Consider the following 13,307-nt stretch of genomic DNA (forward strand, 5'->3'; position numbering starts at 1 on the left):
ACAACAGTAGTGCACAAGGGACTGACTCCAAATGTACTTGAATTCATTCTGCTGGCTTTTTCTTTTTTCTTTTCCTTTTTTTTTTTTTTTTTTTAATGTCAAGGGCTGTAGAATGTGACTTGCAGTATTTGAGATGTGTACTGGTATTTGTAGGGGGTTTGTTTGATTATTTGTGAAATATCCCTTTAAAATGGCAATGGTCACCCTTAGCATTCTTGCACTGTTTCCCTCAAATGGACACAAACACCTACACATACACACCCCAGACCATTGTCATGTTGCAAAAATTGTGCAATTGAATGCATTGGCATAATATGTAGTCTAACCTTAGTAGTGTTGAGTAAATTTTTTTTTGCAGAATTTTGCCCTTTTTAAAGACTTAACTATTTTAATGTTTGTCTAGTTTCTTATATAGGAAAAATTATGTACTGTGTTGAGTGGGTAATACTTTTTTTTTTACAACATATTTTTCATCTTCAAAGTTTTCGTAGATTAATTTACTGGGGTTTGTAACAGGAGGAATCCCATTCTTTATTTGGGCTTAGGTTTTGGTTTTTTTAATTTTTTTTCCTATTTCAAAAGTAGATAAATGGAAATTGCTTTGGGGTTTTTTTTGTTGACTTTTTCTGTCTCCTTGAGCAGGGAAATGGAACATGCCTTGCTGTTTTTAAGCTAAAATCATGGAGTCTATGTAAAAGAACACTGCCAAAGGGCAAAAAAGAGGCAAAAGAGACAGTGGGATTTAGTCAGGCATAGCCACTGGTCCTCCCTGTTCTTCTGCTAAAAGGAGTGGGAGGGCAACCAAGACCTACTTGGGCCTCTGAAAAAGAGTTTGAAAGCCACTGGCTTTTCAAAAATGCTGAGTTACTCTGTTACTGTGAAAAACGAAGTACAGTGCTTGGATGAAATAAGCAGGTACTGGATTGGTACCTTTTTTCTTCAAGAATAATACAATAAATAGTACAATGGTACAAGAATAGTGCAACAGTAAAGAACTAGCATTGTGTGACATGCATGTGCACATATCCCCATGTATATAAGCATACACATGTAATTTGGACACAAGTATAAGTTATAGTCCAAGCTGGCAACATTCACATACGTAATATCTGGCATGTGCTTGAAGAGCAGTTTATTTTTAATTCAAAATAAACAGTACATAAACTGAGGTTGGCTTATTCTGTAGTAAACAAAACAGATCTACTTTCAGCTTAATTGGTACTGGGTTTTGAAGGTTGAACCCTTCTCAGATCCTTGGTCAGTTCTCAACATGGGTTGGTACTATAAAGAACAAACATAGATCTGGTTGCACACATTTATTAGAAATAGCTTCATAACTGAGAGAAGTGTGCTGATTTACAGGCTTTGCCTGCAAGTAGTACAGCTCTGAGGAGCAGTGCAGTTGTGCAGTCAGCCTCTGCCCACGGGGTGGTTCAAACTTCGTGGATCCTGACCTTGTGCGACAGTGCAGCACACTTGATCTACGACTCTCTTCCTTGGAGGAGAAGCAGTTCAGACCACTCTACATCCATCCTGTTCTTGACCACGCTGCCATGTTTGGACAGCTGCAGCAAACCCTTTGCTTCCACTTCAGTCCTTTTTAAGGATGACTGTGGTTCTACTTTCTGGAGTTTTTCCCTTTATAAAAGTTTTCATTTCTGTTTCCTTGAATGTGAATTCATGAAGTTCGCCTTTGAATGTTCTCTCCTTCTACTTCACACTGTTTAAGGCCAAAGATAAGATGCACCATTTTTCAGAATATTTGTCATGCTGGAGAATTTCTTTATTCTTTAACTATGTGTTTGCTGTCTGTTCCTTGCTCAGGGGTACGAGTTTATATATGTAGTCCTCAGTCTGACTCCTGCAATTTAGCAGGCATACCTCAACTCCTGATATTCCCAAATGCATCTCAAGATGTAGTTATCCCTCTACATGGAAGACTGCTTTTGGAGAAAAAGTAGGAACATGAGGTTTGCCAGGTTCACTAGATTGCATTTCAAGACCAATTCAAATATATCTTGAGATAATGTCAGTTGATAGCAAAGAATAGCACTGAATTCTTGATTGTAAAAATTTAAGGTGCAAAAGAAGAAAAGCAAACATCACTCTAGAAATACCCCCATTGAGACCAGCAGGTCAAAGGATGGTGGAGGACTGCCTAGTCATTCTGTTGTCTTTCATAGCCAGATCAGAAATGTTGCTTTGTAGGAAGGGACACAAGTCCTTCCATCCCTTCTTTCCTCTGTTCTGACAACTGTTCCTGAGACCTCCTAGGCTTCCCTTTTACACAGTGAAAGAAGAACTTTTCCTCCACCTCTCTTCTTTCTTTGGTTTCTGTTTTTAACCTGTCTCATACAGCCTTGCACTGGGAGCTGGTACCATATGTGTGCTGTGCTGTGCTGCCACCAGTGCTGTGGCAGTGGCACATTCCTTCCTCTTTCAATTACTCTCAGGCTGGTCACAACCTTTTAAGGGTTCATCAGACCTCAGTCTCATGGAGAAGCAATTCATATTTTGGATTGCTGCTTTTGGGATGTGTACCTGCCCTCAGCCTTGAGACCCCACACACTGGACTTAAAAGCTGCAAAAAATAATTATCCTTCTGAGCAAGGATGTATGGGGGAGTCCATAACTCCCCTGTGATCTCCATTATGTAGTTTAATGCTAAATGAAAATGTTTTAGAATTCAGTCCAAGGTTGGTGAGTGTTTACATTTCTTGACAAAGAATCAAGGTTCTGGTTTAGTTCCCTCTTCCCAGAAGTAATACCTGTTCCTTTGTGGCTGTTGTCAATGCTTCCTTTTCATTAATATATTTGATAGAAAGATTTTTCCAGCAGTAATCCCCAAAGAGATTAGTCTGACTGTAAAGAAAAGGGAGTCTCTTCTACTTGTCTCTTTACTGCTCTTTTTAACTCTTTCACCATATCCCTAAATAAAATGTCAACATCCAAAATGAAGTATTTGCTACCTGGTGATGTTTTCTGGGGAAGCTTCACAATCTGTTTCTTTGCCTCCTTTTTTTGGCCCAACTGTACAATAAGATCTCACATCAAATTGCCACAGTAAGGCCAACTGAAGCTGTGATGTGTATCTAACTGCAGTAGTGAAAAGGTCTTTTTTATTTCCCTCTGGGAACTGGTAGAAAACAGGAAATGCAGTTCAGACATCTCTTCTATGAATCTCTGTCTTCCATGAGAGTTATTCTTACCACATACCTAAACCAGTGCTAATCCAATATGTAAACCAGTCATCCTGTTCTACCATGAGTGTAGAATAACTTCCTCAGTCAGAAATAAATTCTTTGCAGATACCTGTAGCATGGGCATGTACCTAATTACCACAGTTAGATCAGTTATAGTGCCTTTTCTACAAAGCAGCTAGTACTTCCATATTCTTTTCCATACTGTGTGTGTTTAACTCAAAAGTACAAAGGGACAACCCCAATGTTTACTTGTCCCAACTTGGAAACATCTTTATGGAGACACATTTAATGTTAACTCAGTTAACTAGACCTCAGTTAGCCCTACAATAGCAATAGTCACTCACAAGCATCCACTAAAAAGCCCAGTAATGTAGCTATGATGACCAAGCTTTGCAATAAGAATTATCAGTCTTCTTTTGAAGAACCTAGCTTTTACAATAGTGAGCATTCAGGGAGGTGGTGTTCATGTCAACTGTGAACAATTTGTTGCTTCAGTCTTTCTATTCATATAAATTGCAGGTTTGCTTACATGTAGCAGGATCCATGGAGTGAGGGATGAGTAGGTGTGGGGATTCATATTCATGAGTAACCCAGAGCTGGGTCATCCCCATAGTTTCAGCTGGCTGGTGACCAGCTGCCTTTTCTCCAAGCCCTCATCTATCGTGCCTTCAAGGAATCCATCCTGTGGGGCTGCATGCTTCTCCATGGCTCCCTGGACAGCTCCTGTCTGCTGGTTTGAACACAATTCCATGCACACGGTGCTCTCATTCAACCTTTCAATGGTGCTTTGAAAAGATGCTGGATAAATGGTTTGCATGTGTAAAGCTGTGACACAGAGTGCTCTCTCTGGTACTGTCTGCTTTCCAGAACTTCATGTTAACTGTGCTACTCTTGACCACACAAGCTGGCAGTGCTGCCCTGTCTCTTGCTCATCTCACTGCAGCCAGGGTGGAGTCACCCCACGGACAGCCCTGCCTAGGCTGGGACACGGGTGTTCAAAAGCAGCCACTCAGACCAGGTGACTGTGCTGGGAAGCAGCTAGAGACAGGACTCTCATCTGTGCACTGCAGCACTGGAAACATCACACCCCAGCTCAAGGACTTTATTTCTGTCTCCTGTTGTGCATATACATTTGTTTGCCACGTGACTGTAAGAAATCAGTTTCTGTATCAAACGTTTTAATTTGGACCACATTCCAGTGAGGGGCTCTTGCTTTTAGGCAAATAACCAGTTATTTCAGATGAGTTTTATTTTTTGAGGTTGAAGTATGCCTGAATAAGGCCTTTACATGCCTCACAAGTAATTTGGTGTGGTAGTCTGCTGCAAAACAGAAGAATGCAGAAAGATCCTTAGCCTGACAGATGCTCCTTTGATGGTGTGCTGAAGACTTTCAAGGGCAGGTCTCTTCCTGGGAGCAGGGAACAAAATTACTGTTAATACAATTTCATATCCTGGTGCTAAAGTTGATTTGTAGCATCTCTTCTGGGAGGGTGGTGGCTGAAGTCATTGCCAGAGCAGATCTCAGCCTCAGAAAAAAAAAAATATATATAATATATATATCCCTTGCTGGCAAGCAACATGTATTCAGGATTATGTTAAAGATAAATGCTGCAAATGGAACATCACAGAGCTAAAAATACAGGGTTCCCTTTCTTCAAGGAGAGAGAACCCCCTTGGCTGGCCAGCATAAAATATCCCAGGCTTACAAAACTTGTTAAACAAATTAATTGCCTATGTGGTGATTTTCCAGGAGTGCATTAGGATATCACATACAGTAGGCACTGTTCTTTTCTCCTGAACAGCAGAAAAATGAGAACTTATTTGTAATACAATGTTCCCATTGATTAATTGATAAAACTTAATTTACATATAATCCAAAGGTCAGCAAGAGTGTCTACACAGTGTAGATATATTTTAGCTCTGGCACCCCAATTTCCATAGAAATGCACAGATTATCTTTGCATTACAAACCCACTGGTCTGTGCCCAGTCTATGGGAAATATAAATCTTACAGTTCTGTTTTACAAGCTGTGAGGTTTTGTTTCTGGAGGCCTTCAGTTTTAAACTGACCAGAAGGACAGTCACTACAAATATGATAGCAAAGTGCCTAAAAATATGGATGTTTCTATCAAGGTAAAGATGCTCACTGTTATTGCACAGCCACCTGACTACTGTATGGGGTGCTCTTTTGCCATACACATTCCTAAATACTGGCTTTCATTTGTGGTGTTCATTTATTGTTTAATAGCACAGTCTGACAAGGGTTTTGTCTCTGCAAATTCATTGGCTAATTTTAACTAGCATGTGTTTGTACAGAAAATACAAAATTAATTTTTTTTTTGTTTAGAAAGCAGATATGTTGTTTCCTATAGTTTATGATAATGCAACAGTTGGCTTAGATTATTTATAAGGTATGTAAGTAACTTGACTTCAGAATGCTTCATTTGAGATTTCAGAATACCTCCTGTTCACTACAAGACAATATAACCAACTCTTGTCCTTTTAATCTTGCTATATTGAGGAAGGGGGCTTAAACAGTACAAATCTTATTATTATAAAGAAAAAAGAGACACTTCTGATGCTTTCAATTCCTAATGTCTAAAAAAAGAACAATTTTAACTCATATTTTAACTTTCAGCATAGGTGGGATTTGGACTACCCTCTTATTTACAGAACTGCTCTTCCCCACTATGTTTATCCATCATCACCTGGGTATCTCTTTTTCCCTTAGTGAAACATGACAGTTGTACAGAGGGCACAGAAACTGCATCACATGAACACTCCTGAATGGGACCTTTTCAATGTTCCTGTGAGATTCAGAAGCCTGGACTTCAGTCTGATGTTTTGGGGTAATTGCATCCTGTCTGGAGGACATCTGTAGAGGTCTTCACTTTCTTTCCAGGCAAGAAATTCTGTGGCTTGCAAGCACTCACATGACAGTCAAACACACATATAAGATGTGAATTGTCACAATGTTTAAATGCATTATTAAAGAGACATCTAAGAGCACAAGAACCTGCTTTCCCACATGTCTGAGGATACTGGAATTTGCTCTTCATAACTGAGACTGAGAAAGATCACATAACCACAGTCTCCTCAGAACATCCTACCAGCAGACAGATCTTTGAAATGAGCCACTGTGGTGGCTCCTCTGTTTCTGAGTTTCTGCATGTATGTACCAACTTCACGATTTCCAGCAGGGTTCATCTCATCTCATCTCATCTCATCTCATCTCATCTCATCTCATCTCATCTCATCTCATCTCATCTCATCTCATCTCATCTCATCTCATCTCATCTCATCTCATCTCATCTCATCTCATCTCTGTGGCATGACTACTTAGGAATGGCCCTTTGCTTCACAGTCCCAGCCCCTTTAACTTAAGGAAGGGGATGTGAGCTGCTTCCCCTCAGTCTGACCAGTCTTTCTAGATGAAAGTGTGCTAAGAGCCCACTTTCCTTCAGAACCACAAAAGAGCATTCACTGTCAGGGTAAGACACGTACAGCCCACAGCAGCAGCTAGGAAGAAAGGTAAAGTAACAATAGTTAAATTTCATTTGCACTTCCCCCATCCCACAGACAACCTGTTTTGAAAGATTTTTAAGGTAGAAAAGGTTACAGTAAAGGGAGGAGTTGCTGAGAGTCTCACAAGAGACTGATAACATTGTTTATTCTGCTCAGTATTCCCTGTATAGAGAGAGGCAGGATCAAGTCATCACCACCCAACCATGATGCACCTGGATTATCTTTTATCTAGCCTCTATATCAACAGAAAGGAAATGAATGAATTCTAAATACATGTTTCTGTTCTATTAGAAACCCAACATTGACAAATGTAAATGCACTAAAGTAAGCACCGTGTGTAGATCTGGACTTGCATCATATGGGGTTTTTAGCAAAAACCAAAACCCAAATGAACAAAAAACCCAACTCTAATTGGATTACTTTATTTAAACAGAATTCTTTGCATGAGCCAAGGCTGCAGGATTGGGCCCTAAGAGTTTAGAAGTTTGGTTTAGTGATAGGTTCTTTTTTTTGCATTTTCAGTGAAATGTATTTTCTTTTTTTTATATTAGTGAATTGATATGACTTCCATAAAAACAACAAAAAATAGTCAGTTATAGGGACAATTATGTCTAACAGCTAATTATTAAAATTGTGCCTCAGTAAGAGTCACTTAAAATTGGGTGCTATATGAGCTTCAGCATAAAATTGCTTTATATATGGAACACTGCATACTAAGAACATAGTGAATAAGAATTTGTAAATACAGACACTTGTTTATTTATCCATTGTTTTATAATGGAAAAAATACATGTTACTGGAATATCTCCAAGCAAAGTTCTCTTACATAGTGTTCTAGCAACAAAAAGTGTTTTCTGGACAACTATTTGAGTCTCTGATCACTGAGACAGAACTGCAAAACATCCTCAAAACAGTACGAGCTTGTGCAAAGAGAGGCTTAGGACTGTCCTGGCTGTCTTAGAGTGGATACAGCTGAATATCCTGAGCATCTTGAAGTTCAGCTCTGTGGGCAGTGAGAGCAGCTCAGTGATTCAATGACTGTGCCATATACACAATGCATGGAGTCAGTGCATGCAGACTTCTGAGATGGCATTAGCTAAGGCTTGTTTGCTACATGAAGAGTTATTTGGCTTGCTACCTGTTTGAAATCAAATTTGTTAATCAACATCACTGCAAACACCAGAATACTGTAGTTTTGCAGAATGTATGTTGCATAAATTGTAGTTTAACTTTAATTGCAGGACTTATCCTACTGTTAGAGCAGTTCAGATCCAACACTAAATTGCATTTTGTAAATTAACAAATGCCATTAAATTCCTCTCAATATTTTGTAACAGTATACACAAGTTGATGTCATTTAGTCATACCTTTGTTCCAAGAATCTTCATCAGATATTTCTATAGCCAATTCAGCTTTTGGCTGCTAAAAGCACAGTAGGCAATTATGGTTATTTACTGTAAATGTAGAAAGTTTTATGTAAATATTTCTGGGGGGAAAATGCTACATGAACATATGAAGCAGTTATCAAAAAGTAAGAACATAGGTCAATAATAAAAAATGCAGGTTTTATTTATGTACAGTAGCATCCTAATATTTACTTGTTTATATGCAGAAGAAAAATCATATGATTCTGTTCAGTATTCTCTGAAAGCATTTAAAAGAGGCTCTGCCATTTTCTCTGGTAATTATATTTGCAAATAACACGAATTTATTGGAAATCCCTGTAAATTATGTCAAATGGGAAACATGTTACATTGCAATGAAATTAATTCAAAAATCCTGGCAAAATTCATTGGATTAAAATCTATATATAAATTCAATAGCCAGACAGAATAAACCACAATAAATAAGCTTTGTCTTTCGTTTTAGTGGTTGGTTGGTTGGTTGGTTGGTTGGTTGGTTGGTTGGTTGGTTTTTACCTGTGCTTCTTTTAGTTGTTTTCTTAACAAATATATTATTCAGTCCTTGCAGTCACTTCATCCTGCAGGTCTTAAAACCTGCATTATTTTATAGAATTCTGTTTGTTCTGGGAATTTTGTGCTGATTTCATTATCTGACAAGAACTACTAAGACTTCTTTTTGATATACAGCACCTTACTCCTCCCAAAGCCACAATCCTGTCAAGATTCAAGCATGCACACAACAGCACCAACTTTAGGTTGTCTCTGACTAAAGCAGGGACTGCCATGAATAGTGGCACTATGCTCTCTAATGCAGGTAAGAATATTGGGTTTGAGCCTTTCAAAGTTGTGCAGCTTTCAGCATTTTTAAAGTTGCAATTACCAGCCCTATGGATTATCCTCTGAAATTGCCGTGGCATTTGATTCCTTTTCCTTTGTAATAGATGCTCTCTAGGTAATGTTCCCCATCCATTTGCTGCACTGCTCTGTCAGTAGTAAGACTCATTTGTGTAGAGCATCCTTTTAAGAGCATCCTGAAGCATTTCAGAGGCAGGTGACTTAGGACCACTGCTGAATATGTAACACCAATTCTGCTTGTAAGTCTAATACAAAGAAATGTCATTTTTAAGCATGTCACTGGAACAAGGTTCCTTTTTACACTAGGGCATGAGGCTAATTTTAGGTTTTACCTAACCTTTTGGGGCTTGCACTCTCCCTGACTTGCACCTTCCTCCACATTATCTTTAATTACATATAGTAAAAGGGCAGCTTTACCTACTTAATACTAAGTAGTTACTGATAAACAGGTTTCTAGAAAATTCACAGTGCAGACAGGGATTAGTTACACCAAGCTAGGAGACTGAAGAAATTAGACAAGTATCTGTTCATTGTCTAAGTGATGGTTTTTTAATGTTTAATCTTGGTAAGTATATTTTAATACTCAAAAGATACAAGGTTATAGGTTAAATAGGGAATTTGTAAAAATAAGGAATATTTCATGTGCAAAATAATTCAGGATCTGATAAGCGTAAAAGAAGATTGCTTTTTCCTGAACATTTGTTCATGGGCTAAGAAGCTGCATATTATGCAATTTGATATAAATTCTGTATCAGGTAACTGTTGAATATTATCCAATATGGGCTGTTCTTCAGAAAAAAAAAATGCATGCAGCATTATTATCAGGAGAACTGTTTCACAGATTTTTTTTTTTTTGTGGTTCTTCATTCTGAACAATTGTTATCAGCCATAAAACTGCTCTATTACTACGGTTAGCTTCATGTTTGAGGCCAACCACATAGAACTATAAATGTGGCTGGTTGAAATATTGAACAATTTTCTCAGATTCTGGCTAATCATATAGCTGCGTGGAGACACTAGGGAACAGACAGTAGAAGCATCTTTGTTCTCCATAAGCTTTGACATCACTTAAAAGTAAAGCTTTAACCTGATGGGAGCTTGGTGTGGAGTCAGGAGTATACTGCAGTGACACCTGGTGTTTAAAGTAGAATTAGTCCCTGAGAAGTGTGGCTGACAATTTCCTTTTAATTGGGTACATGTTCACTGAAAGACTCCCAGTTCATCCTGTGTTCATGGAGCATAGCATTATGTTGAACTACAAAGCACTGGAGCTAAAGAGTGGCTTGACATTGCTTCGTAGAAAATGTGGCTGACAGATCTGTTTCAAAAGCCCAAAACTACAGTGACATGATCTTCCTAGCACTGTAGCTGGCAAGATACTTCAGCACTACTTCTTCTCAGTTGGCTATTACATAAATGAGATTGACCTTTCCTACAACTCACACGACTGGAATTTCTGTGCTGCCTTTGTGGAAGGACTGATAGGCAAGAACAGAGAACTGTCAGTTCAGGCAGCAAACAGGGATCCTGTGTGTGTCGTGGTGCTAGAAAGCAAATTAGAGCTACAATAGATTCTTCTGAAACAGCTCCTGCTAAAGAGCTTATTGACCAAAGTAGTCAAGATCTGCATATTTACAGATGTGACTGAAATGACATGTAAATCCCATTATCAGTTAATGTAATTAAGGATTATTAGGATAATGTAAGATAACAATAACGAGGATCATTATTATTCAGCATTTCAGTTTGCCACAAGATGAAATAAAAAATAAGAAGATCTGGTTGCAATCTCTTATTTGGACTAATGAACTATTTCTATTATGCAAAAGGTTTGTGCCACCTATTTCAAAGACCACATAAATGCTCTACATTTATGTAGCTAATCCTTAAAATCTGGCAAGGACAAAACTCTAAGGCTAATTCTGGTTTTCCTTTATGTCACAAAATTCTGTTAAAGTGTTGGCTGAGCTACAAAAGTCAGATTATCCTAAAAGTCACTGTTTTTTTCTTTCCTTTATTTTTCTGGAAAATTATGGGAGCCTGTGAAAACAAACAAATAAACATGAACCCGAACTTTCGAAGGCTGGACTGAGGCTGCATGTCAACCAGCAGAGACCCAAGCCTTTGTCCAGCAGATACCTGAAGGTTGGCACTCAAAGTAGCATTCAGAGGTCTTCCTTATTTCTCACCTGCAGCTTATTTTCAGCAGCAAAGTACAAAGGAAAAAAAGAGTCTGGGCAAAATAAAGTCTGGATGGGTTCTGAAGGAAGCAAACGGCTGCTGCTCCAGGTAATGTAATGAATCTTGCAACCCAGCAGCAGAACCACCATTGTGCTGTTTCTAGGTTAGAGGGCTGAGGCTGTCACAGACTGGAGGAGAGTTATCAGTAGCTTATCTTTAAAACACATAGTTCCTTGAGTACTCCTTCAGGTGCTTTTGGAAGATAGGAGTGACATTTTCTTTCCCCTAGTTTTCATGCACCTCTCCAAGTCATCATGATCATCCAAAGACAATCAAAATGCAATGACATGAGCCAGCTCCCTCAGCATTTTTGGATGCATCCCACTGGGGTCCATGTCCATTTTGTTTAAGTATTTTGTAACCTGATCCTCTTCCACCTCACTTATGTGTTCCTTGCATCAAACTTTCCCTCTGTCTCCAGGTCCTTGGATTGCTGAAGGCAGGTTTTTCTAGTAGAGAATGAGTGAAGAAGGCATTCAGTACCTCGGCCCTTTCTGTGTCCTGTGTCAGCAGCAGCAGGCTCACATTTTCCCTAGTCCTCATTTTGATACTGATTTAATTACAGACAGCCTTCTTGTGGCCTTTGACACCACTCACCAGATTTAATTCTGGTTGGCTTGGGCTTCCCTGTGTCTTGCCTGCTTGGACAGCATCTCTATATCCTTCACAGGTCTCCTGTTCCTGCTTTCACCTTCTATATACTTTATTTTTGTGTTTTAATCTTGCCAGAAGCTCCTTGTTCATCCATGAATGTCTCCTGGCATTTTTGCCTGACTTCCTGCTCCTTAAGATGGATCCCTGTTGACCTTGGAGGAAGTGAAGCTTGAAGATCAATCAGCTTTCCTGGATCCCTCCAAAGCCTTCTCCCTTTGGACTCTTTCAAGCAGATCCCATACAGCCACCTCATTCACCAAATAAGAGGATTTTGGGGGAAAAGTAGTATTGGGACCTTATTTGCAATGACTTTAGTTGCTTGATCAGGTGTGGGGGTTTTGCCCACAGAAACTGTCTCAGTAGCTGTAAGCATAAAAAGTAGCACAAACCTGTATGAAGTATGTGAAGGTATTTGTAAATCTGAGGTTTCTTTCCCTCCAGATTTTTCAGCTTAGGTAACACTTGAAGGTTTGGTACATGATTGAAAGATGTTGATTGCCACTTGTCTGTGACATGTCAGCAGCTGACACTACAAAGACTGATAAGTGGAAGGATAAGATGACAAGTATCCTGTCCTTTATAATTTGCAGCTAAAATACTCATTGGGCAGATGAGTGCAAAGAGATGAGTGGGAGTAAAGTCCATTCTCCGCTGTTCATTGTAATAGGTTTTTTTATGATACTCTAAACAGTGAGATTACTTTTTTCCATGGCTCCCAAGTTCCCACTAGGTCCTCCTGGGTTCATCTACAGCGTTCTCCAATACACATGGTGTCTGGCAGCCTCCCAGCCCAGGCACAGCCTGCTTCTGCAGCCCATGTTACCAGAATATACAGCCAGCTCTGGCACATGGGATAACATCCCCTAAGCTGCCTCAGCACAGCTCCAGCCTTGGTCCTGGCAGCTCCAGCTCCAAGTCTCAGCTAAGGATTCTGAACAGAAACACACAAGCCCATGGAGCTCGTATGTCTCTGCACCAGCACTGCAGTTTGGCCACAACCTTGGTAATTACCCCACAAAGGGGAGATTAGGATAGATAGATAGATAGATAGATAGATAGATAGATAGATAGATAGATAGATAGACAGACAGACAGACGGATAGATTTCTTTAACAATGTGTATGCATGGGTGTCAAGGGGAGAGGAGAAGAAAGAGCATCACAGGTTTGAGATCTCGTAACTTCCCTTGTCAAAGCTCTTCTTATGCATCTTTCCACTTGGAATTATCTGAGCAATGGCCTATAGTGAAAAATTGGCCTGAAACTCAAGAAAGATTTCAGGTTGTTTGTAGTCATTTGTGTGGTTCACAGAACAGGAGAGTTTGGAAAAGAGAACTCTCCCACTGGAAATGTGTGAGCTGGTGGCAACACCACCATGAGGTGCTACAGCAGGAGGAACCCCTTCACAAAGAGAGCGTGGCCTGGGG

This window comes from Fringilla coelebs (assembly GCF_963513975.1).
Source record: "Fringilla coelebs genome assembly, chromosome: 1".
NCBI lineage: Eukaryota > Metazoa > Chordata > Aves > Passeriformes > Fringillidae > Fringilla > Fringilla coelebs.